Below are 23,163 nucleotides of genomic sequence, written 5' to 3' on the forward strand. Positions count from 1 at the left end.
GCTAGGTCACGTTTATTGCAATTAATCTATTTATTGCAATTAATCTATGCAATTATTTCTCTGGCTAAGCAAAGTTGGACAGCTCGAGTTGGTCTCGAAGAATAATTAATTATTCTTTGTAGCACATGATTACTCTCCCAGTCGTCGCTCACTTCCTAAATCAGTTTATGGAACAGGAAGAAGTAGATAGAGTGAAGATACAGCTCAGCCATTATCAAACTGATCAACAGATCGAGGAGTTGAACAGTCAACGCCATCATCCTCCTAAAATCTGTTCCCCATTTACAAGATAAAAGCCACTTGCCCTGGATGAGTAAAGCTGCACAAGAACCACAACACCGGGCCGGCATAGTGGCGCAGTCGTTAGCACTGCTGCCTCAGACCCAGGTTCGAGTTTGCACCTTCTCCTCGTGTGTGCATGGGTCTTATCCCCACAACACAAAGATGTAAATTTAAGGAAACCACAAAGCTGTCCAGGTAAAAAAAAAAAAACCATCTAAAATCATCTATTTCCTCCATCAACACCACACTGCGGCTGTGATGTACGCAATGTACAGGACACATTGCAACAACTTGCCAAAATTCCTTCAATAACTTCCAAACCAGCAAACCCCTCCTGTCACCTTGAATCGCTGAATTGCGTGGGTGTGAGGGAGTTCCAGAATTCTGACGTATGAGCAATGATAATGCCCAAGTCAGGGTGATGTGCAACATCGAGGGAAACAGGACATTGGGTCTGCCCTTCACATGGAATGTAGCGATTCAAGTTGACAGCTTCCCACCATCTTCTCAAGGACAATTAGGGATAGGCAATAAATGCTGGCATTGACAGTGACCTTTTAATATTGCACCTTTGACAAAGTTGTCTGAAAGGATTTTAAAATAAAATCCTTGCGCGATATTTTGTGCAGAGTAAAATAATTGCTGATATTGTTATGGGCCAGGGTTCAGAGAACCCCAAGTGTAGCATGGAGTTCACCTGACCCACAACTTTTAATAGATTGTGGTATGGGGAGCACACGGTCCACTCTACAGGTGTGCTACAGCAGAAATGGAAAAGTTACTTTTGAAGCAAAACAATATTTATTCTATGATCTCAAGTTAACCTTTTTGAAACATGGTGAACATCTGAGCAACCATCAATTCAAATACAACCCCCAAAGAATACAACACTAAGTAATCCTTAATAACTTCCCAAACAACATCCAGAAGACAAAAGAAACACCTTTTAACAGTAGCACATTAGGTTTACATTCACTATTGAGAACATTTATAATTCTGAAATCACCAAATGATCAAGAGATAGTCTTTTCATGGCAGAGAGATCAACAGTAGACCTGCTCTGTCTGGCTTCAGCTCCAACACTGAAAACGAAACTAAAACACACCCTGCAGCAAACAACCTAAAACAAAAGTAAAAAGCTGACAGACAGCCCAGCTCCATCCATACTCTGACATCACTGGTAAACACCCATTTCTTAAAGGTACATTTCTTAAACACCCATTTCTTATAGGTACTCTCACATGACACCTCCCCCCAAGAAACAAAAATAAACCTTCAACCTCAAGATGGTTTCATTTTTCAATGTCCTTTAAGAAATGCACACAGTAAATAGACTTTTTAGTTTCAAAAAACAACACACGCAAACAGGTATAATAATATAGTCTTTTTGGTTATTCTTCCTCCAACTGAAACTGCTTTGGTTCATCACATTCGTGACAAAGCATCGGCTATCACGTTTTCTCGTCCTGCCATATGTACAATTTTTAAATGAAATGTCTGTAACAATAAACTCCAGCGAAACAGCCTTGCATTGTTATTCCGGAATCGCTCCAAAAACGTCAACGAATTGTGATCAGTATATATAACGGTGTCAGACGGATTGCTGGTCACATAAATGTGAAAATGTTGCAAAGCAAACACAAAACTCAAAGTCTCCTTCTCAATCGTGGAATACTTTTTCTGGTGAGAATTCAATTTCTTTAAAAAATAACGAAGAGGCCGCTCTAGCCCTTCGTCGTCGTCTTATAGAAGCACCGTATCTAAACCCACATAACTCACATCAACCGCCACTTTGAATGGATTTGTGTAATTTGGGATGGCTAACAGAGGAGCAGTGGTTAACACAGCCTTCAGGCCGTCAAATGCCTAGTTGACACTTCGCTGTCCACTAGAATTTGTCACGCTTCTTGAGCAAGTCCGTCAGTGGAGCGACCGCTCTGCTAAAATTCTGTACAAATTTCCGGTAAAATCCACTCATACCAAGAAATCGCATTATTTCCCATTGTGTCGAGGGTATCGGAAACACCCCAATAACTTTCATTTTCACATCCCGTGGGACCATTCGACCCTGTCCGATTGTATGGCCAAGGAAAGTAACTTGGGCCTTTCCAAATTCACTTTTCACCAAACCCGCCCCCTGAAGTCGATCGAATAACTCCATCAGATGTTTTAAATGTTCTGTCCATGTCTGGCTGAAAATTGCCAGATCGTCGATGTATACCGCACAATTGGGTAATCCTGAAACAACTTTGTTAGTCAACTGTTGAAATGTGGCTGGGGTGTTTTTCATGCCAAATGGCATAACCTTGAATTGGTATATACCATCTGGAGTCACAAAAGCTGAAATCTCCTTCGCCCTTTCGGATAAAGGTACCTGCCAGTAACCTTTAAGTAAATCCAGTTTAGAAATAAAAGCTGATTGTCCCACTTTCTCAATGCAATCCTCCAAACGCGGGATAGGATAAGAATTTGTTCTTGTAACTGCATTAACTTTTCTATAGTCCACACACAAACGTTGGGTACCGTCTGGTTAAGGCACCATCACTATGAGCTCCACGGGCTGCAATCCACTTCAATTATGCCATTTTCAAGCATACTCTCAGTCTCTTTGTTAACCTGTGCAAATTTTAAAGGGTTAGATGTATATGGATGTTGTTTGATTGGAACAGCCTTTCCCCCATCTACATCATGTATAGCCATTTTAGTACTTACCAATTTATCTCCACAAACTTGCCCATGGGATATCAATAACTCTTTCAGGTCAGTTCGTTTTTCCTCTGCACGGTAACTCAACAATTTATCCCAATTTTTAAGAACATCCTCATTTTCCAATTTAATTTGAGGTATGTCTGCCAATTTTAACTGACTGTCATGTTTCATGGCCATTTTCTGAAGTTCAAACTCTCTCTTTATCTTTATCACTGATCTGTATCCCCCTTTCTTTTTCTTTTTGTTCTGCTAGGGCTATTCTTTCTTTTCTTCTCTCTCTTTCTTTTCCATCTATATCTCTTTCGTATACAAGCTGCTTTAATTCTTTCTCATGTTCCATTTGTTTAAGTTGTAACTGAATTTTTGCCATTTCCAATGAGTCAAATTGTATCTCAGGCAACTTTAAATGCTTAGCCACTGCCATAATTACCTCATGTTTTCGCATTTTGTCAGATGTTAACTTCAATGTTCTTGCCAAATCTAACAGTCTGTTTTTAGTCTCTGTCCGTAAGGTACTGCGTGAGACCGTCTCCACCCCCAAAATCTTCAGAGCCTCTGAAAGAGCCATTGTCCACAACACATTCCCCACTTAAACTAAAATACCACACCTAAAAAGCAACCACAATATGCTCACCCCACTGTCTTTAAGTTCACTAAGCCAATCCAAAGGATAGACTTTTATCCCGGACGAGCCCACAATTTGTTATGGGCCAGGGTTTAGAGAACACCAAAGTGTAGCATGGAGTTCACCTGACCCACAACTTTTAATAGATTGTGGTATGGGGAGCACACGGCCCACTCTACAGGTGTGGTACAGCAGAAATGGAAAAGTAATTTTTAAAGCAAAACAATGTTTATTCGATGAACTCAAGTTAACCTTTTTGAAACATAGTGAACATCTTAGCAACCATCAATTCAAATACAACCCCCAAAGAATACAACACTAAGTAATCCTTAATAACTTCCCAAACAACATCCAGAAGACAAAAGAAACACATTCACTACTGAGAACATTTATAATTCAGAATTAACCAAATGATCAAGTGATAGTCTTTTCATGGCAGAGAGATCAACAGTACACCTGCACTGCCTGGCTTCAGCTCCAACACTGAAAACAAAACTAAAACACATCCTGCAGCAAACAGCCTAAAACAAAAGTAAAAAGCTGACAGACAGCCCAGCTCCACCCACACTCTGACATCACTGATAAACACCCATTTCTTAAAGGTATATTTCTTAAAACACCCATTTCTTAAAGGTACTCTCACATGACAATATGTCCATATATGAAACCTGCGAGGAAAGAAGCTCACTTGCAAAACCTTCAATCATGGAGCAATTAAAAGTTAATTACATTTGAATATGGCATTCCCAAGTCTCTCCTCCCTGATATCGCACTATGTTAGGTTTTGACAGGTAATAACAAGGAGAGATGGCTAGGTTTGGAATTCTTCCATAAAGTGTCATTGTCACAGTGGCTACAAAGATTCCAACATTTGAATTTGTGATTAAACTTTTAAAAACGAAGCATTTACATCATACATGCAACTTACTTCCTCCCAGCATTTCTCCCTTGCTCTCCTGAAGTTGCTACACTAGTTAGCTACAGGCATTGCCTGCCTGTCGAATGACTTTTTTATAGGGGTGAACCCACTAGTCTTCCACCAGTCTCCCAAATACAGCCAAACATTTCTTGCTTATATACACAAACACAATCATTCTTCCCCAGCTGCCGACTTGGCTCCAAAGGTCAAACTTAAGAGTGGCGAAACCAAGTGGTGCACCCCAGGCCATCTCATCTGCGACTCAGTGCTTCCATTTACTTCCCCATTGCCGCAAGATTGTTGAAAGCCCTCGGCTAAAGGACATGGAGTCTGCATGTGATGGTTAGGCCAGGTAACCAAGAGCTTGGGGGAGGGAATCGCTTCTTAAAAGCTTTGAAAGTGAGGTTTGAGGGTAGAATCTGAGGGAGTAGGCCCAAGTCAGCAAAAGGATTTGCTATGGAGGGCGAGGGAGAATGAGAACCGGTGTATTCGATATGGTCCAACCAAAAGACAATATCGCTCATTACAGAATCTTTTTTGGAGCACCAACCACCAACCCCCATTCAGAAGATGTGTTTAAATGTAGCCATCAATGCCAAGATTATATTTGCAACCCAACCCTTGTATCTTTCTACATGCTGTGAAATGTGTCAGCAGTGCTGGAGGACATCTGGTTTGCATTTGAAACAATTTATCTTTCCTTGCAACATTGTGGATTACTTCTGGTATTTAAAATACGACTTTGCCTTCTGATCAATCCCTCTTCTCCCCTTTTAACATGAACCTTCCCTCAATGTAACATTCCCAATTTAAAATGCCATACCAAAAGATTGCGCCTTTAACCCTGATTGAGTGCCACGCATTTCTTTCAGTCATCGGTTTCCGAAACAATCCTATTTTGCAGGTTCCACTAGTGATGCAGAACTAGATATTTTACTGGTGGCTGTTTGTGTAAGCAGGTGCAGCAGATGCTATTAGGTGATTAAAAGTAACACTCTTGAAGCTCCCTTGGGCCCCGTGACATCAATGGGCAAGCTGAGCACTGTCATGGAAGGAGGACTGGCACTGTAAACTTTCTTTCAAAAAATTGCTTACACCTTATATCAGCGGCATTTTACATTAGCTCCACAGGATAAACGGGTTACAAATTCAGAGTTCAGGGAACAGGTTATGCTGATGGAGTGGTGATAATGGAAGGGAGGAGGCTTGGTGACACCACCAGGTGCTCTGGTTTCCTCCCACAAGTCCCGAAAGACATGCTGTTAGTTGGATTGGACATTCTGAATTCTCCCTCAGTACACGAACAGGCGCCGGAGTGTGGCAACTAGGGGATTTTCACAGTAACTTCATTGCAGTGTTAATGTAAGCCTACTTGTGACACGAATAAAAGATTATAGATGATCAGTTGGACCAAATTTTTTAAAATTGCATGTATTTAAGTACATCTTTCACAATGATAAGAAGTCCAAAGTACTTTTCAGGTAAATAAGTATGATTGAAGTTTACTTCCTACTATTGTTTCTGTGCTGTACATTTTACAATCCTTCCTTCAACTTGAACCAGACTGCGGAAGCAGAAAATGCTGGAAAATATATACTGTTTACATAATAAAAATATAAATTCAATGACCCAATTTGCCCGAAAGGAATTTGCAGGAAGATTACTTCCAAACAAATCCACTTGCAACGATTAGCCTGGCAATTGATGGCTCATTGCCGGAGAGGGGCTCTTATTCATATGCTGCTCAAATACAGAGCTTAACCCAAAAATTCCCACCCCAGCCACTGAGCCTCAAGCCCATCTCACTGTAGCAGACCTCGACAAAGAAAACCTCTGAAGGCATTTGTGCCACTGCACCGATCAAAGGAGTAATGAATATTTTATTGACAACTGGTGTTGAAAGTTTATGTTCAAATTACATATCAAGATATTTGTATTGATCAGTCTTCAGTGAGGGACAGAGTTAAACTTGGCAAAATATTCAGATTGTGCAGTAATGTGGTACTTTCTTCATGACCCCCCCAGTAAGACCTAAATTTTAAGACAGCAGAGCTATGATGTTGTGAATAGCTTTCCTTGCTGCCAATTTCACATGTTCTCCATTACGGATTTGTACGTTTGGTTAAAATCACAGCTGACAAACAGCTATGAGGCCTAGGAGGATGCATGAACTTAAAGACGCCACTCTTACGTGCAGACAAAATGTTTTGGACTCGAAACATTGTTCGGAAGACAACAAATGAGTAAATCCGAGGCAGAGGCCGATAGATTTTTCAATATTACGGGAATCAAGGGATAACTTGGGGAAAGTGAAGGCAGAGTAAATTAGCCATGATCATCTTCAGTCACGAAGCTGAGGCCCAAGAGTTAAATGGCTACTCTTACTTTTTAATGCCTGGACCTCAGACGTAATTGGGAAAGATATTTGTGAGATCACCCAAGAGAAGGAAGTGTCTTTTCCGGATTGGCTCCTGGTTTTAAAAAGGCCTCTTCCGTAACCAGGGCTTGATAAATTCAAAGGTCACTTCGAAATACTTTTTACAGAAGCCTTTTACTGTCAATCGGTGTGCCTTTTAAATGGCGAAAAGCTAATGTCAAGCATTAAAGAGACTGGTTGCATGGCAGGGATGGGGGAGATGCGATGTCAGGTAGAGCAATGGACAGTACAGGGTCAAACAGCCTTATTATAGAAGAATGTCAGGAAGGAGACTGGCAGCATGTTGTGCGAATCAAGAAGCATTGCGATCGCTACCTCACATGGAGGGCAGCAAGCTTGTGAGAGAAAATGTGGGATGGAAGCTCAGTCAGGCAGACTTCGATCTGAAGTGCTCCAACATTAGGGCAAATACAAAAAGCCCAGGTGATAATGTAGCCAACAGGGGCAAGATCAGGCGACAGGAGAAATCTGCAGTAAGGCCAGAGACAGCAGCAAAGTAAGCAGAGAGTTACCCAAGGAGGAGATAGTCAGCGGAGCCAAGGGCCCAAATAACTAAACAAGTGCAATAATCAAATAACATAAAAGGAATGATATCTTTGCTCTGCACTGTGTGAAATAGGAAGAAATCTGGTTAAATTGAAGAGAATAAAAATACTCATCAGGGAATGTGATGAAAATATATGCTCGATATTCCAGTTATTATATACTAAAACATGCAAATCATCAAGGTTCCTTTGACAGCACCTCCCAAACTCTTAACCATTACCACCTAGGCCAAGAGCAGCTGATACACGGAAACAAGCCTGCAAGTTCCCCTCCAAGTCACTCACACCATCCTGACTTGGAATTACATCGCCGTTCTTTAATTTTCACTGGGTCAAAACACTGGAGCTGCCTTCCTAACAGCACTGTGGGTGTACCTACATCACAGACCTCCGTGATCAAAGGGTGTGGGGGGCTTACCACCGCCTCAAGGACAATTGGGAATGAGCACAAAAAATGCTGGCCTAGCCTTCAACACACCCAGTGGAAGAAACTGATTCCTGGATTCTACTGCTCACAAAGTGTGTTCGTCTTGCAATAATTGCCAGCTATCAACCAACTTTCCCCCCAACTCCTTGTGGCATAGTTTTTGGAATATTTAAGTTTAAATTCACGCAGCTAACAATTCTAAAATTAACAATTCTAAAGGATTTCAGGGCAGGACAGATCTATCCAGCAGACCTGCCAATCAACAAGAATTGAGGCAGGTGAGGTAAAGATCTATATATATATTTAAAAGCTGGCACAGACACCAAGTAGCAGGGCTACAGCCAGGCGAGGACACAAAGTGGATATAAATCATAGGTGAGAAACACAGAACAACTGAGCAGAGGGAATCAGGCAGAGCTGAGAGAAGTAGGAAACTGCTTCTGAGGGAAATGATTAACTGGCAAAGACTTTGGGAGTTTAAGGTTGCAATAAAATGACCAAGGGAAGACAGACCCAAGAGCTGGGAGCAAGTGGTTACGTAAAAGAAATACCCGAACAGAAGAATTCTGGAAACAACAGAAATAGGGATTAACTACCACCGAACGGAGAGGATGCTGGGAATGTTACAGGCAGTGTATACGATTTTTCACAATAGATATTGCACAGGCACCCGAGGAATGTAGATATTTAGTACAAAATTGAGAATTTAGCGGAACGGAAGTCATCAATTCATCCCAAAATATCAGCACCAATACGAGTTTGATGTTTTGCAGACTAGTTGACATATTTTAATTTCAGAGAAACTCTCCCCAGATTAGGATCAAGTCAGGGTTTTTGGCCAAGGCAAAGTTAAGAGTAATGCAAAGATAAAGTGGGGTGAAGGATGTTTCACAGAATAACAGTGCAGAAAAGGCTCTTCAGCCCATCGTATCTGCACTAATGCATGAAAGACACCTGACCAACTACCTAACCCCATTTGCCAGCACTTGGCCCATATTCTTGAATGTTAAGATGTGCCAATTGCGCATCCAAGTACTTTTTAAGGGTGTGAGGCAACCCACCTCTACCACCCTCCCAGGCAGTGCATTCCAGACCGTCACCATCCTCTGGGGGTGGTGTAGTTGGCAGTCAGGTTAAATGACATTGGGGTGGAGGTTGGGGAATCATTGAGGCTGAGGGAATGGGGATCCAGCGATACTAAGGGAATGGGATGGGGAATCCAGTGAGGCTGTGGGGATAGGGAATGCAATGAGGCTGAGGGAATGGGGACAGGGAATCCAGTGAGACTGTGGGGAAAGGGAATGCAGTGAGGTAGTGGGGATGGGACTTGGTAATGCAGTGTGGCTGTGGGGATGGGGAATGCAGTGTGGCTGTGGGGATGGGGAATGCAGTGTGGCTGTGGGGATGGGGAATGCAGTGTGGCTGTGGGGATGGGGAATGCAGTGAGTCTGTGAGGATGGGGAATGCAGTGAGGCTGTGAGGATGGGGAATGCAGTGAGGCTGTGAGGATGGGGAATGCAGTGAGGCTGTGAGGATGGGGAATGCAGTGAGGCTGTGAGGATGGGGAATGCAGTGAGGCTGTGGGGATGGGGAATGCAGTGAGGCTGTGGGGATGGGGAATGCAGTGAGGCTGTGGGGATGGGGAATGCAGTGAGGCTGTGGGGATGGGGAATGCAGTGAGGCTGTGGGGATGGGGAATGCAGTGAGGCTGTGGGGATGGGGAATGCAGTGAGGCTGTGGGGATGGGGAATGCAGTGAGGCTGTGGGGATGGGGAATGCAGTGAGGCTCTGGGGATGGGGAATGCAGTGAGGCTCTGGGGATGGGGAATGCAGTGAGGCTGTGGGGATGGGGAATGCAGTGTGGCTGTGGGGATGGGGATGGGGAATGCAGTGAGGCTGTGGGGATGGGGAATGCAGTGAGGCTGTGGGGATGGGGAATGCAGTGTGGCTGTGGGGATGGGGAATGCAGTGAGGCTGTGGGGATGGGAATGCAGTGAGGCTGTGGGGATGGGGAATGCAGTGTGGCTGTGGGGATGGGGAATGCAGTGAGGCTGTGGGGATGGGGAATGCAGTGAGGCTGTGGGGATGGGGAATGCAGTGAGGCTGTGGGGATGGGGAATGCAGTGAGGCTGTGGGGATGGGGAATGCAGTGAGGCTGTGGGGATGGGAATGCAGTGAGGCTGTGGGGATGGGGAATGCAGTGAGGCTGTGGGGATGGGGAATGCAGTGAGGCTGTGGGGATGGGGAATGCAGTGAGGCTGTGGGGATGGGGAATGCAGTGAGGCTGTGGGGATGGGGAATGCAGTGAGGCTGTGGGGATGGGGAATGCAGTGAGGCTGTGGGGATGGGGAATGCAGTGAGGCTGTGGGGATGGGGAATGCAGTGAGGCTGTGGGGACGGGAATGCAGTGAGGCTGTGGGGATGGGGAATGCAGTGAGGCTGTGGGGATGGGGAATGGGGAATGCAGTGAGGCTGTGGGGATGGGGAATGCAGTGAGGCTGTGGGGAAGGGGAATGCAGTGAGGCTGTGGGGAAGGGGAATGCAGTGAGGCTGTGGGGATGGGGAATGCAGTGAGGCTGTGGGGATGGGGAATGCAGTGTGGCTGTGGGGATGGGGAATGCAGTGAGGCTGTGAGGATGGGGAATGCAGTGAGGCTGTGGGGATGGGGAATGCAGTGTGGCTGTGGGGATGGGGAATGGAGTGAGGCTGTGGGGATGGGGAATGCAGTGAGGCTGTGGGGATGGGAATGCAGTGAGGCTGTGGGGATGGGGAATGCAGTGAGGCTGTGGGGATGGGGAATGCAGTGAGGCTGTGGGGATGGGGAATGCAGTGAGGCTGTGGGGATGGGGAATGCAGTGAGGCTGTGGGGATGGGGAATGCAGTGAGGCTGTGGGGATGGGGAATGCAGTGAGGCTGTGGGGATGGGGAATGCAGTGTGGCTGTGGGGATGGGGAATGCAGTGTGGCTGTGGGGATGGGGAATGCAGTGAGGCTGTGGGGATGGGGAATGCAGTGAGGCTGTGGGGATGGGGAATGCAGTGTGGCTGTGGGGATGGGGAATGCAGTGTGGCTGTGGGGATGGGGAATGCAGTGAGGCTGTGGGGACGGGGAATGCAGTGAGGCTGTGGGGACGGGGAATGCAGTGAGGCTGTGGGGATGGGGAATGCAGTGTGGCTGTGGGGATGGGGAATGCAGTGAGGCTGTGGGGATGGGGAATGCAGTGAGGCTGTGGGGATGGGGAATGCAGTGAGGCTGTGGGGATGGGGAATGCAGTGAGGCTGTGGGGATGGGGAATGCAGTGAGGCTGTGGGGATGGGGAATGCAGTGAGGCTGTGGGGATGGGGAATGCAGTGAGGCTGTGGGAATGGGGAATGCAGTGTGGCTGTGGGGATGGGGAATGCAGTGTGGCTGTGGGGATGGGGAATGCAGTGAGGCTGTGGGGATGGGGAATGCAGTGTGGCTGTGGGGATGGGGAATGCAGTGAGGCTGTGGGGATGGGGAATGCAGTGAGGCTGTGGGAATGGGGAATGCAGTGTGGCTGTGGGGATGGGGAATGCAGTGTGGCTGTGGGGATGGGGAATGCAGTGTGGCTGTGGGGATGGGGAATGCAGTGAGGCTGTGGGGATGGGGAATGCAGTGAGGCTGTGGGGATGGGGAATGCAGTGTGGCTGTGGGGATGGGGAATGCAGTGAGGCTGTGGGGATGGGGAATGCAGTGAGGCTGTGGGGATGGGGAATGCAGTGAGGCTGTGGGGATGGGGAATGCAGTGAGGCTGTGGGGATGGGGAATGCAGTGAGGCTGTGGGGACGGGAATGCAGTGAGGCTGTGGGGATGGGGAATGCAGTGAGGCTGTGGGGATGGGGAATGCAGTGTGGCTGTGGGGATGGGGAATGCAGTGAGGCTGTGGGGATGGGGAATGCAGTGAGGCTGTGGGGATGGGGAATGCAGTGTGGCTGTGGGGATGGGGAATGCAGTGAGGCTGTGGGGATGGGGAATGCAGTGAGGCTGTGGGGATGGGGAATGCAGTGAGGCTGTGGGGATGGGGAATGCAGTGTGGCTGTGGGGATGGGGAATGCAGTGAGGCTGTGGGGATGGGGAATGCAGTGAGGCTGTGGGGATGGGGAATGCAGTGAGGCTGTGGGGATGGGGAATGCAGTGAGGCTGTGGGGATGGGGAATGCAGTGAGGCTGTGGGGATGGGGAATGCAGTGAGGCTGTGGGGATGGGGAATGCAGTGAGGCTGTGGGATGCAGTGAGGCTGTGGGGATGGGGAATGCAGTGTGGCTGTGGGGATGGGGAATGGAGTGAGGCTGTGGGGATGGGGAATGCAGTGTGGCTGTGGGGATGGGGAATGCAGTGTGGCTGTGGGGATGGGGAATGCAGTGTGGCTGTGGGGATGGGGAATGCAGTGAGGCTGTGGGGATGGGGAATGCAGTGTGGCTGTGGGGATGGGGAATGCAGTGAGGCTGAGGGGATGGGGAATGCAGTGAGGCTGTGGGGATGGGGAATGCAGTGAGGCTGAGGGGATGGGGAATGCAGTGAGGCTGTGGGGATGGGGAATGCAGTGAGGCTGTGGGGATGGGGAATGCTGTGAGGCTGTGGGGATGGGGAATGCAGTGAGGCTGAGGGGATGGGGAATGCAGTGAGGCTGTGGGGATGGGGAATGCAGTGTGGCTGTGGGGATGGGGAATGCAGTGAGGCTGAGGGGATGGGGAATGCAGTGAGGCTGTGGGGATGGGGAATGCAGTGAGGCTGAGGGGATGGGGAATGCAGTGAGGCTGTGGGGATGGGGAATGCAGTGAGGCTGAGGGGATGGGGAATGCAGTGAGGCTGAGGGGATGGGGAATGCTGTGGGGATGGGGAATGCAGTGACTGAGGTGAGAGCTCAGAGACAGAGGGAGGTTGTAGTCAAGGTGACAGATTTCAGCTGGGGGTTCAAGGTGAAGCAGGGACCGAGCTACCACTGGCTGACCGGGAGGTACTCACCCGTTGCCTCTGCCCAATGCACAGCCCCGGGAGGAGGCCTCGACCCGATCACTCCCTCCGCTCAAACCCGACTCTCCCTCCGCACAGCAGAAACTGCCAGCGGGAGAGCAGGAAACGCCGCACAGACGCGCCCTCCACCTACACCGCCACCTGCGGGGCACAGGCAGAACGAACCGCCCTCCAACGCCACCTGCAGGGAACGGGCAAAATGATCTGTCCTCCAGCGACAGCGCCATCTGCAGAACACGGGCAGAACGACTGGCCCTCCACCAGCACCGCCACCAGCAGGGCACGGGCAGAATGATTGATCCTCCACCGGCACCGCCACCTGCAGGTCATGGGCAGAATGACTCGCCCTCCACCGGCACCGCCACCTGCCGTACAAAGGGGGAAACGACCAGCCCTCCACCGTGCCGGCACCTTGCAGGACACAGCGAGAACTCCAGCGGATGCGAGAAATCTGAAATACAATCAGCCAAGAAAAACTAGTGAGGTTTAAACAGAAAGTGCTGGAAAAACTCTGCAGCATGACTTCCTCCGAATGTGTGAGGGGTGAAATGGAAGGACCTTTTTTTTAATAGAAGGTGCTAAAGGATTTTAGCTAGGATGAGCTGCAGGTTTTGTCAGGGTATTAACTTGCACAGAAATATAGAAACTAGGAGCAGGAGGAGGCCATTGGCCTTTCGAGTCTGCTCCCCCATTCAATATAATCATGGCTGATCATCCTGCCTTCCCGTCTATATCCTTTATCCTCTTCGCTCCAAGTACTATATCTAACTGCTTCTTGGAAACATACAATATTTTGGCCTCAACTGTTTCCTGGAGTAGCGAATTCCATAGGCCGACCACTCTCTGGGTGAAGAAATTTCTCCTCATCCTGTGCTAAATAGTCTACCTCGTATACTCAGACTGCGACGCCTATGTTGTGTTTGGTCCTTTGTACCTTACGAAGGAATCCCCCAAACACTTCAACTTGGCCAAACCAGAATCTTTTATTGAATCTCATGTGGTAAGATAGCAATCTGATACAGAGCACATTATCATGGAGTCTGCTAACTACTCTGGAACTTGCACCTAACACTTGACCTTTTGTGTTGGGTGTTCTGATGCACAGATGATCCAACACGGCTGTAGATGGTACAACTCAGTTTTATTGTCTAAACAACTGTAACAACTAACCACTGGCTTGGGTACATGCTTCACCAGCTAACCTGTGGACCCAGCCCTATCACTATCTTAGTGAGGCACTCAGCACATGGTCTATGTCTGAGTGGCACGCTGTGAGCTCTGTGCTCTGAGCCATCTCCTGGTAGAACGAGCGGGAACTGTGGTGTTCCCTGTTTTATAGTGCGTGTGCTCTCACTGGTGATTGGCTGCGATGTTATGTCTGCTGGTTGGTCCAACTGCCTGTCCATCAGTGTGTGTGTGATTGCACCATGATATGCTGATGTGGATATCATGACAGACCATTCACATGTATGTCTTATTCTTAATCTTCTGAAGATGGCCGGATGTGTCTCAACCTTCTATGGGAGTCACAGGTCACATGACCTTGATCTAGAGACCACATGGTGAGTCTTCTGGTTGGAGGTTGCACAACTTCCATCTATGATAATAGCCCATAGGCATATCACCACACTGGACACACCCAGCATCAGGAACATCCTTTCTGCATCTACCCTGTCTAGTCCTGTTACAGCTTTATAGGTTTCTATGAGATCCCCACCCCCCTCCAGCAAATATAATCCTAACTGACTTCTCTCCTCATATGTCAGTCCTGCCATTCCTGGAATCAGTCTGGTAAACCTTCGCTGCACTCCTACTAGAGCAAGAACATCCTTCCTCGGAGACGGTGACCAGAACTGCACACAGTATTCCAGGTGTGATCTGTGGTCTCACCAAGGCCCTGTAAAATTGCAGTAAGACTTTCCTGCCCCTGTACTTGAAACCTCTCGCTGTGAAGGCCAACATACCTTTTGCCTTCTTTACCGCCTGCTACACCTACATGCTTACCTTCAGCGTCTGCTGTATGAGGACACCCAGGTCTCATTGCTTATTCCCCCTCTCTCAATTTATAGCCATTAAGATAATAATCCGCCTCCCTGTTTTTGCTAGCAAAGTGAATAATCTCACATTTATACACGTTATCTGCCATGCACTTGTCCACTCACTCAACTTGTCCAAATCACTCTGAAGCATCACAGCATCCTCCCACCCACCTTTGTGTCATCTGCAAATTTGGAGATATTACATTCATTCATTTAAGTCACGAATACATATTGTGAATATAGTGATAGAGCTTTACAGCATGGAAAGAGACCCTTCTACATCAGGTCTGCACCAACCATCAAATAGCTATTTACTCAAATCCCATTTTCCAGCACTTATTCATTCATAGCCTTATAGGCCTTGGGGTCGCAAGTGCTCATCTAAATACTCCTTAAATGTTGTGAGGGTTCCTGTCTCTATCACCCTTTCAGGCAGTGAGTTCCAGCTTCTCACCACCCTCTGGGTGAGAAAGTTTTCCCTCAAATCCGCTCTAAATCTTCTGCCCCTTACGTTAAATCTATGTCTCCTGGTTATTATCTGCTCTACTAAGGGGAAAAGTTTCTTCCTATCTATCCTATCTATGCCCCTCATAATCTTATACACCTCAATCAGGTCCCCTCCTCATCCTTCTCTGCTCCAAGAAAACCAACCCCAGCCAATCCAGTCTCTCCTATTAGCTGAAATGCCCCAGCCCAGGCAACATCCTGGTGAATCTCCTCTGCACCCTCTCTGGTGCAATCTCTGTCTTCCTATAATTGGCGATTAGAACTGCACACAGTACTCTAGCTGTGGTCTAACGAGTACTGTTCCATCATACCCTCCCTGCTCTTATATTCTGTGCCTCGATTAATAAAGGCAAGTATCCCATATGCCATTTTAACCACCTTATCTACCTTCAGGAATCTATGGACATGCACGCAAAGGTCCTGCTGATCCTCTGTACTTCCTAGGGACCATTCATTGTGTATTCCTTTGCCTTGTTAGTCCTCCCAAAATGCTTACCTCACACTTTCCAGGGTTAAATTCCATTTTGTCCTGCCCATTTAATCAGCCCATCTATATCACCCTATAATCTAAGGCTTTCCTCCTCACTATTTACCACACCACAATTTCTGTGTCATCTGCAAACTTACTGATCATACCTCCTATATTCACATCCAGATGATTAATGTACACTACAAACAGCAAGGGACCCAGCACTGATCCCTGCGGAACATCTCTGGACACAGGGCTTCCAGTCACAAAAACAACCTTCGACCATCACCCTCTGCCTCCTGCTTCGAAGCCCATTTTGGATCCAATTTGCCAAATAGCCCTGGATCCCATGCGAAATCTGGGTGAGGATGGCAGCTGAGCCACTACAGTGCCGCGAACATAGCTCTGGCTGCATTCCCCCAATGGAACCCTATTCCCAACACCGGAAAACAGTTCTTGAGTGAGAAGCATTCTGGCGCTTTTCTAACCACCTGCCTGGTGGTCACCCATTCCCTCTCTCTCCACACTTTCTTAAGCTGCGGGGTGATTGCATCTAAAGATGTGCTTTCCACGTAACTCTCTGCCTCGCAGATGCATCCCTAAGCCTCCAACCGATGCTCAAACTCTGAAACCCAAAGCTCAAGTTGGTCAGACTGGTTGCACCCCCCATAAATGTGGTCCTCCAGACTGCAAGGAGTGTCTACGAATTCCCACATGTTGCAGGTGGTGCAACATACAGGACTGAGCTCCCTGCCAAAACCTTAGTTAAAAGACTCTTACCATTAATTTATGCCCAGTAGAAATTTATTTAAGTCTTTTGTTAAAAGCTAGAACACTTACCTTAATGTAGCTTTAAAGTCGAGAAAACAACTTACTCACTACCGACTGAGTGTGTCTGGAGTACTCTGCTCCGCCACGGTGCTCTCTCGCAGGTCAGCTTCTGTAGCTGTAACTTAACTATTATTATTTATATTCCTCAGTCATTTATCCATATTGATTTTATACACAAGAACCTTCCGTCTTTTCTCCGAATTCCCACTGCCTCCAAATTCCCAATAAACCATTCTGTTCAGATGCCACTCCATTTCAGAACCGCTCCGCTGTACCCCACTAGTCACTGCCTGCCATTCGGAGAAAAACCTGTTTATTCCTACTCTTTATTTCTGTCTGCCGACTAGTTTTCCATCCATCTCAATACACAACGCCTAATCCCATGCACTTTAATTTTACAAGCTAATCTCTTTTTTAAAAAATATATTTTATTAAAGTTTTCAAACACAATTTTTCCACTTTACAAATCAACATAAGAGATAACACAATAACTAATAAGTAACATTATTTAAATAAAATAGTGAACTGGCAAAGTAACAAAAAATAGTACTCCCCCCCCCCCTCCCCCCTCTGGGCTGCTGCTGCTGACGATCTATTTTCCCTTAACGTTCCGCGAGATAGTCAAGGAACGGTTGCCACCGCCTGGAGAACCCCTGAACCGATCCTCTCAACCAAACTTCATCCGTTCCAGTTTTATGAACCCTGCCATGTCGTTTATCCAGGCCTCCACACCGGGGGGTTTCGCTTCCTTCCACATGAGTAAGATCCTTCGCCGGGCTACCAGGGGCGCAAAGGCCAGAATATCGGCCTCTTTCGCCTCCTGCACTACCGGCTCTTCCGCTACCCCAAATATAGCTAACCCCCAGCCTGGCTTGACCCGGACCTTCACCACCTTTGAAATCACTCTTGCCACTCCCCTCCAGTACTCATCCAGTGCCGGACACGACCAGAACATATGAGTGTGGTTCGCCGGGCTTCCCAAGCACCTCCCGCACCTGTCCTCCACTCCGTAGAACCTGCTCAGCCTTGCTCCCGTCATGTGTGCTCTGTGTAGAACCTTGAATTGTATCAGGCTAAGCCTGGCACACGAGGAAGAGGAATTTACCCTACTTAGGGCATCAGCACACAGACCCTCCTCAATCTCCTCCCCCAGCTCTTCTTCCCATTTTCCCTTCAGCTCCTCTACCAGCGCCTCCCCCTCGTCTCTCATCTGATATATTTCGGACACTTTGCCCTCCCCGACCCATACCCCCGAAATCACTCTATCCTGGATCCCCTGTGTCGGGAGCAGCGGAAATTCCCTCACCTGTTGCCTCGTAAATGCCCTCACTTGCATGTATCTAAAGATATTCCCCGGGGGCAACTCATACTTTTCCTCCAGTGCTCCCAGGCTCGCAAACTCCCCGTCAATAAACAAGTCTCTCAATCTCCTAATTCCTGCCCGATGCCAGCTCTGGAACCCTCCGTCCATCCTTCCTGGGGCAAACCTATGGTTGTTCCTGATCGGGGACCACACCGAGGCACCCGTCACCCCCCTATGTCACCTCCATTGCCCCCAGATCCTTAAGGTTGCCACTACCACTGGGTTCGTGGTATACCTTTTCGGGGAAAGCGTTAGCGGCGCCGTCACCAGCGCCTTTAGACTCGTTCCTTTACAGGACGCCATCTCCAGCCTCTTCCACGCCGCCCCCTCTCCCTCCCTCATCCACTTGCAAACCATCGCCACATTGGCGGCCCAATAATAATCGTCCAGATTCGGCAACGCCAGTCCCCCTCTGTCCCTGCTGCGCTGCAGGAACCCCTCCTTACCCTCGGGGTCTTCCCTGCCCACAGAAAACTCATAACACTCCTATCTATTTTCTTAAAAAAGGCTTTAGTAATCAAAATGGGGAGACATTGAAACACAAAATGAAACCTTGGGAGGACCATCATCTTTACCGCCTGCACTCTGCCCGCCAGTGAGAGCGGCAGCATATCCCACCTCTTGAAATCCTCCTCCATCTGCTCCACCAGCCGCGTTACATTAAGTTTGTGTAGAGTTCCCCAGCTCTTGGCTACCTGAATCCCCAAATATCGGAATCTCCTTTCCACTCTCCTATGGCAGGGCGTCTATTCCTCTTCCCTGATCCCTGGGGTGTACTACGAAAAGATCACTCTTCCCCATATTGAGCCTATATCCCGAAAAATCTCCAAACTCCCTCAATACCTGCATAATCTTTGTCATCCCCTCCACAGGATCCGCCACATACAGCAGTAGGGCATCTGCGTAGAATGACACTCGGTGTTCCTCTCCCCCTCTGACCACCCCCCCCCCCCCCCATTTCCTAGAGTCTCTCAACGCTATGGCCAGTGGTTCAATTGCCAGCACGAACAGTAATTAGGACAGGGGGCACCCCTGCCTTGTTCCCCTATGTAACCGAAAATACTCCGATCTCTGTCGATTTGTGACTACACTTGCCACTGGGGCCCCATAGAGGAGTTTGACCCAACTGACAAACACCTCCCCGAACCTAAACCTCCTCAACACCTCCCATAAATACTCCCACTCTACCCTATCGAATGCCTTCTCTGCTTCCATCGCCGCCACTATCTCTGCCTCCCCCTCCGCTGGGGGCATCATTATCACCCCCAACAGCCGTCGCACGTTGACATTCAATTGTCTCCCCTTTACAAACCCTGTCTGGTCTTCATGCACCACCCCCGGGACACAATCCTCGATCCTCGTCGCTAGCACTTTTGCCAGCAACTCGGCATCTACATTCAGGAGCAAGATAGGCCTATATGACCCGCATTGCAGCGGATCTTTGTTCCGCTTCAGGATTAATGATATCGTCGCCTCCGACATTGTCGGGGGTAGAGTCCCCCTTTCTCTGGCCTCGTTAAAGGTTCTCGCCAGCAGCGGGGCCAACAAGTCCACATATTTCCTGTAGAATTCCACCTGGAACCCGTCTGGTCCCGGGGCCTTCCCTGCCTGCATGTTCCCCAGCCCCTTAGTCACCTCATCCACCCCAATTGGCGCCCACAGACCTGCCACATCCTGCTCCTCCACCCTCGGGAACCTTAGTTGGTCCAAAAACTGTTGCATCCCCTCTTTTCCCTCTGGGGGTTGGGATCTATATAGCCTCTCATATACGGTCTTAAACACCTCATTTACCTTCTCTGCACTCCGCTCTGTAGTTCCCGTTTCATCCCTAACTCCCCCTATTTCCCTCGCCGCTATCCTCTTATGAAGCTGGTGGGCCAGTAGCCGGCTCGCCTTTTCCCCATATTCGTATCTCATCCCCTGTGCCTTCCTCCACTGTGCCTCTGCCTTCCCTGTGGTCAGCAGGTCAAACTCCGTCTGAAGTCTTCGCCTCTCTCTATGTAGTCCTTCGTCCGGGGCCTCCGCATATCTTTTATCCACACTCAAAATCTCCCCCACTAATCTCTCCCTTTCTTTGCCCTCTTTTTTCTCCTTGTAAGCCCTAATGGAAATCAACTCTCCCCTAACCACCGCCTTCAGCGCTTCCCATACTACCCCCACCTGAACCTCACCATCATCATTGGCCTCCAGGTACCTCTCAATACATCCCCGCACCCTTCCACAGACCCCCTCATCCGCCAATAGTCCCACATCCAGTCGCCAGAGTGGACGCTGTTCCCTCTCCTCTCCTAGTTCCAGATCCACCCAGTGCGGGGCATGGTCTGAAACGGCTATGGCCGAATACTCCGTTCCTGCCACCCTCGAAATCAGTGCCCTGCTCAAAACAAAGAAATCTATCCGGGAGTATATCTTATGAACATGGGAGAAAAAGGAGAACTCTTTGGCCAACGGCCTGGCAAATCTCCACGGATCCACTCCCCCCATTTGATCCATAAATCCTCTGAGTACCTTGGCCGCTGCCGGTCTTCTTCCGGTCCTGGATCTAGACCGATCTAACCCTGGATCCAGCACAGTATTGAAATCCCCCACCCATTACCAGGCTTCCTACCTCCAGGTCCCAGCATCCGCTTCATAAATCCCGTGTCGTCCCAGTTCGGGGCATATACATTTACCAGCACGACCTCCTTTCCCTGCAATCTACCACTCACCATCACATATCTACCACCGTTGTCCACCACTATATTCCTAGCCTCGAACGACACCCGTTTCCCCACCAATATCACCACCCCTCTATTTTTCGCATCCAGCCCTGAGTGGAACACCTGTCCCACCCATCCTTTCCTTAACCTAACCTGATCTGCCACCTTCAGATGCGTCTCCTGAAGCATGACCACGTCTGCCTTCAGTCCTTTTAAGTGCGCGAACACTCAGGCCCTCTTAATCGGCCCATTTAGGCCTCTCACATTCCACGTGATCAACCGGATTGGGGGGGCCGCCCCCCCGACTAGCCATCCCCTATTCTAGGCCAGTCCCCCGTCCAGGTCCCGCGCACCTACCCGTCCCCCAGGCGGCGCACTCCCGGCCCGACCTCCTCTTCCCTTGCCAGCTCCCTCTCGCAACCCAGTTGATTCCCCCTCCCCCCGCTAGATCCCCATCTAGCATGGTTACTCCCCCCATGATGCTTCCGAAAGTCAGCTGACTCCAACTGACCCCGTCTTCCACCACTCTCTCCTTGACCCCCCCCGTGTGTGGAACTCTCATCCTCCTTGCGCCTATCTTCCTGCCATCATCTCTCTAGCGCGGGAAAAAGAACCCGCGCCTTCCTGGATCGGCCCCGCCCCCTATGGCGCAGCTCCCCCATTCCCCATCCCTCACCTCAGTCCCTTTTTCCACCGCCGCCCACATTTCTCAGTGTCCCCCCGTCAAGAAGAGAAAAAACCCCGTCTATCGTCCCGATATTGTGAACCTCCCATTCCCCAATTTACATTTCTATACATCAACATCGTCGTCTCCCCCACAGCATCAGTCCCTGAGTTCTGGTTCAATTTCTCTTCTTGGACGAAGGTCCATGCCTCGTCCGACATTTCAAAGTAGTAGTGTTTATCTTGGTGCGTGACCCACAATCGCGGCGGCTGCAGCATCCCAAACTTTATTTTCTTCTTGAGAAGCACCGCCTTGGCCCGATTAAAGCTCGCTCTCCTTCTCGCCACCTCCGCACTCCAGTCCTGATACACTCGTATCACCGCATTCTCCCACCTGCTACTCCGTACCTTCTTGGCCCAGCTCAAAACAGCCTCTCTGTCGGTGAAGCGGTGAAATCTCATCACTATCGCCCTTGGTGGTTCTCCAGCCTTTGGTCTCCTCGCAAGGACCCGGTGAGCCCCTTCCACCTCCAGGGGGCCCGAGGGGGCCTCAGCTCCCATTAGCGAATGGAGCATCATGCTCACATAAGCCCCAACGTCAGCTCCCTCCACTCCCTCGGGGAGACCCAGAATCCGGAGGTTCTTTCTCCTCGAGCTGTTCTCCAGGACTTCGAGCCTTTCGATACACCTCTTATGTAGCGCCTTGTGCGTCTTCATTTTTACCGCTAGGCCCAGAATCTCATCCTCGTTCTCAGCTGCCTTCACCTTCACCCCACAGAGCTCTATCGCCTGGGCCTTTAGCGTTTCTTTTAGCCCTTCGATTGCCAATAACATCGGCGCCAGCACCTCCTTTAATTCCTCCACACACCACCGGAGGAATTCCTGCTGGTCCGGGCCCCATGTCGTCTGGGCTCCATCCGTCGCCATCTTGCTTCTTCCTTCTCTGCCGCTGCTCCAAAGGATCCTTCGCAATCTGGCCACTACCACCGATCCTTTCCATACACACCAGGGGGGACTCCTTACTTCGTCACCCCACACTGGGTTTGGTCCGAAAACATTTCCGTTGGGGCTCCCAAAAAGAGCCAAAAGTCCGTTAGAACAGGAGCTGCCGAAACGTGCAGCTTAGCAGTGCATCGCCGCAACCGGAAGTCCCCCAAGCTAATCTCTTATGTAGGACTTTGTCGAAAGTCTTCTGAAAGTCCAAATGAACCACATCCACTGGTTCCTCCTCTACTCATCATGGGCAGAAAAATCAAGGGCCAGATTCAAACAAGGCCTCAGTGAAAAATAGTGGGAATGGGAATTATGTAGCTCTAGTTGTTATATGCTTGGATAATTGCAGCGGATTTGTCAAGCATGATTTCCATTTCGTAAGTCCATGCTAACTCTGTTCGATTCTGCCATTGTTTCCAAAGTGCTCTGCTACTAAATCTTTTAGAATGGACTCTAGAATTTTCTCCACTACTGACGTCAGGCTGACTGGTCTATAATTCCCTGTTTTCTCTCTACCTCCCTTTGTATATATGCAGGATACATGAACTACCCTCCCACCTGTAGGAACTGTTCCAGAGTCTATACAATCTTGGAAGGTGACCAATAATGCATCCACTATTTCTGGGGTCACTTACTTAAGTATTCTGGGATGGAGATTATCA

At 48.8% G+C, this 23,163-nt stretch overlaps 1 protein-coding gene across 2 annotated transcripts in view; it reads right to left on the reverse strand.

Annotated features, from left to right (window-relative positions):
• The window catches only part of fam3c (FAM3 metabolism regulating signaling molecule C), a 79,141-nt gene extending 66,042 nt beyond the window's left edge, over window positions 1-13,099 (reverse strand). Inside the window, exon 1 of one of the 2 annotated variants that reach the window (XM_072484413.1) lies at window positions 12,929-13,099. The gene's annotated coding sequence lies outside the window, so the exon portion shown is untranslated. The remainder of the gene's footprint in view (window positions 1-12,928) is intronic. The other variant, XM_072484414.1, reaches the window with a different exon arrangement.
• Between the last annotated feature and the right edge of the window lie 10,064 nt (window positions 13,100-23,163).

Source organism: Scyliorhinus torazame, chromosome 19, assembly GCF_047496885.1.
Source record: "Scyliorhinus torazame isolate Kashiwa2021f chromosome 19, sScyTor2.1, whole genome shotgun sequence".
NCBI lineage: Eukaryota > Metazoa > Chordata > Chondrichthyes > Carcharhiniformes > Scyliorhinidae > Scyliorhinus > Scyliorhinus torazame.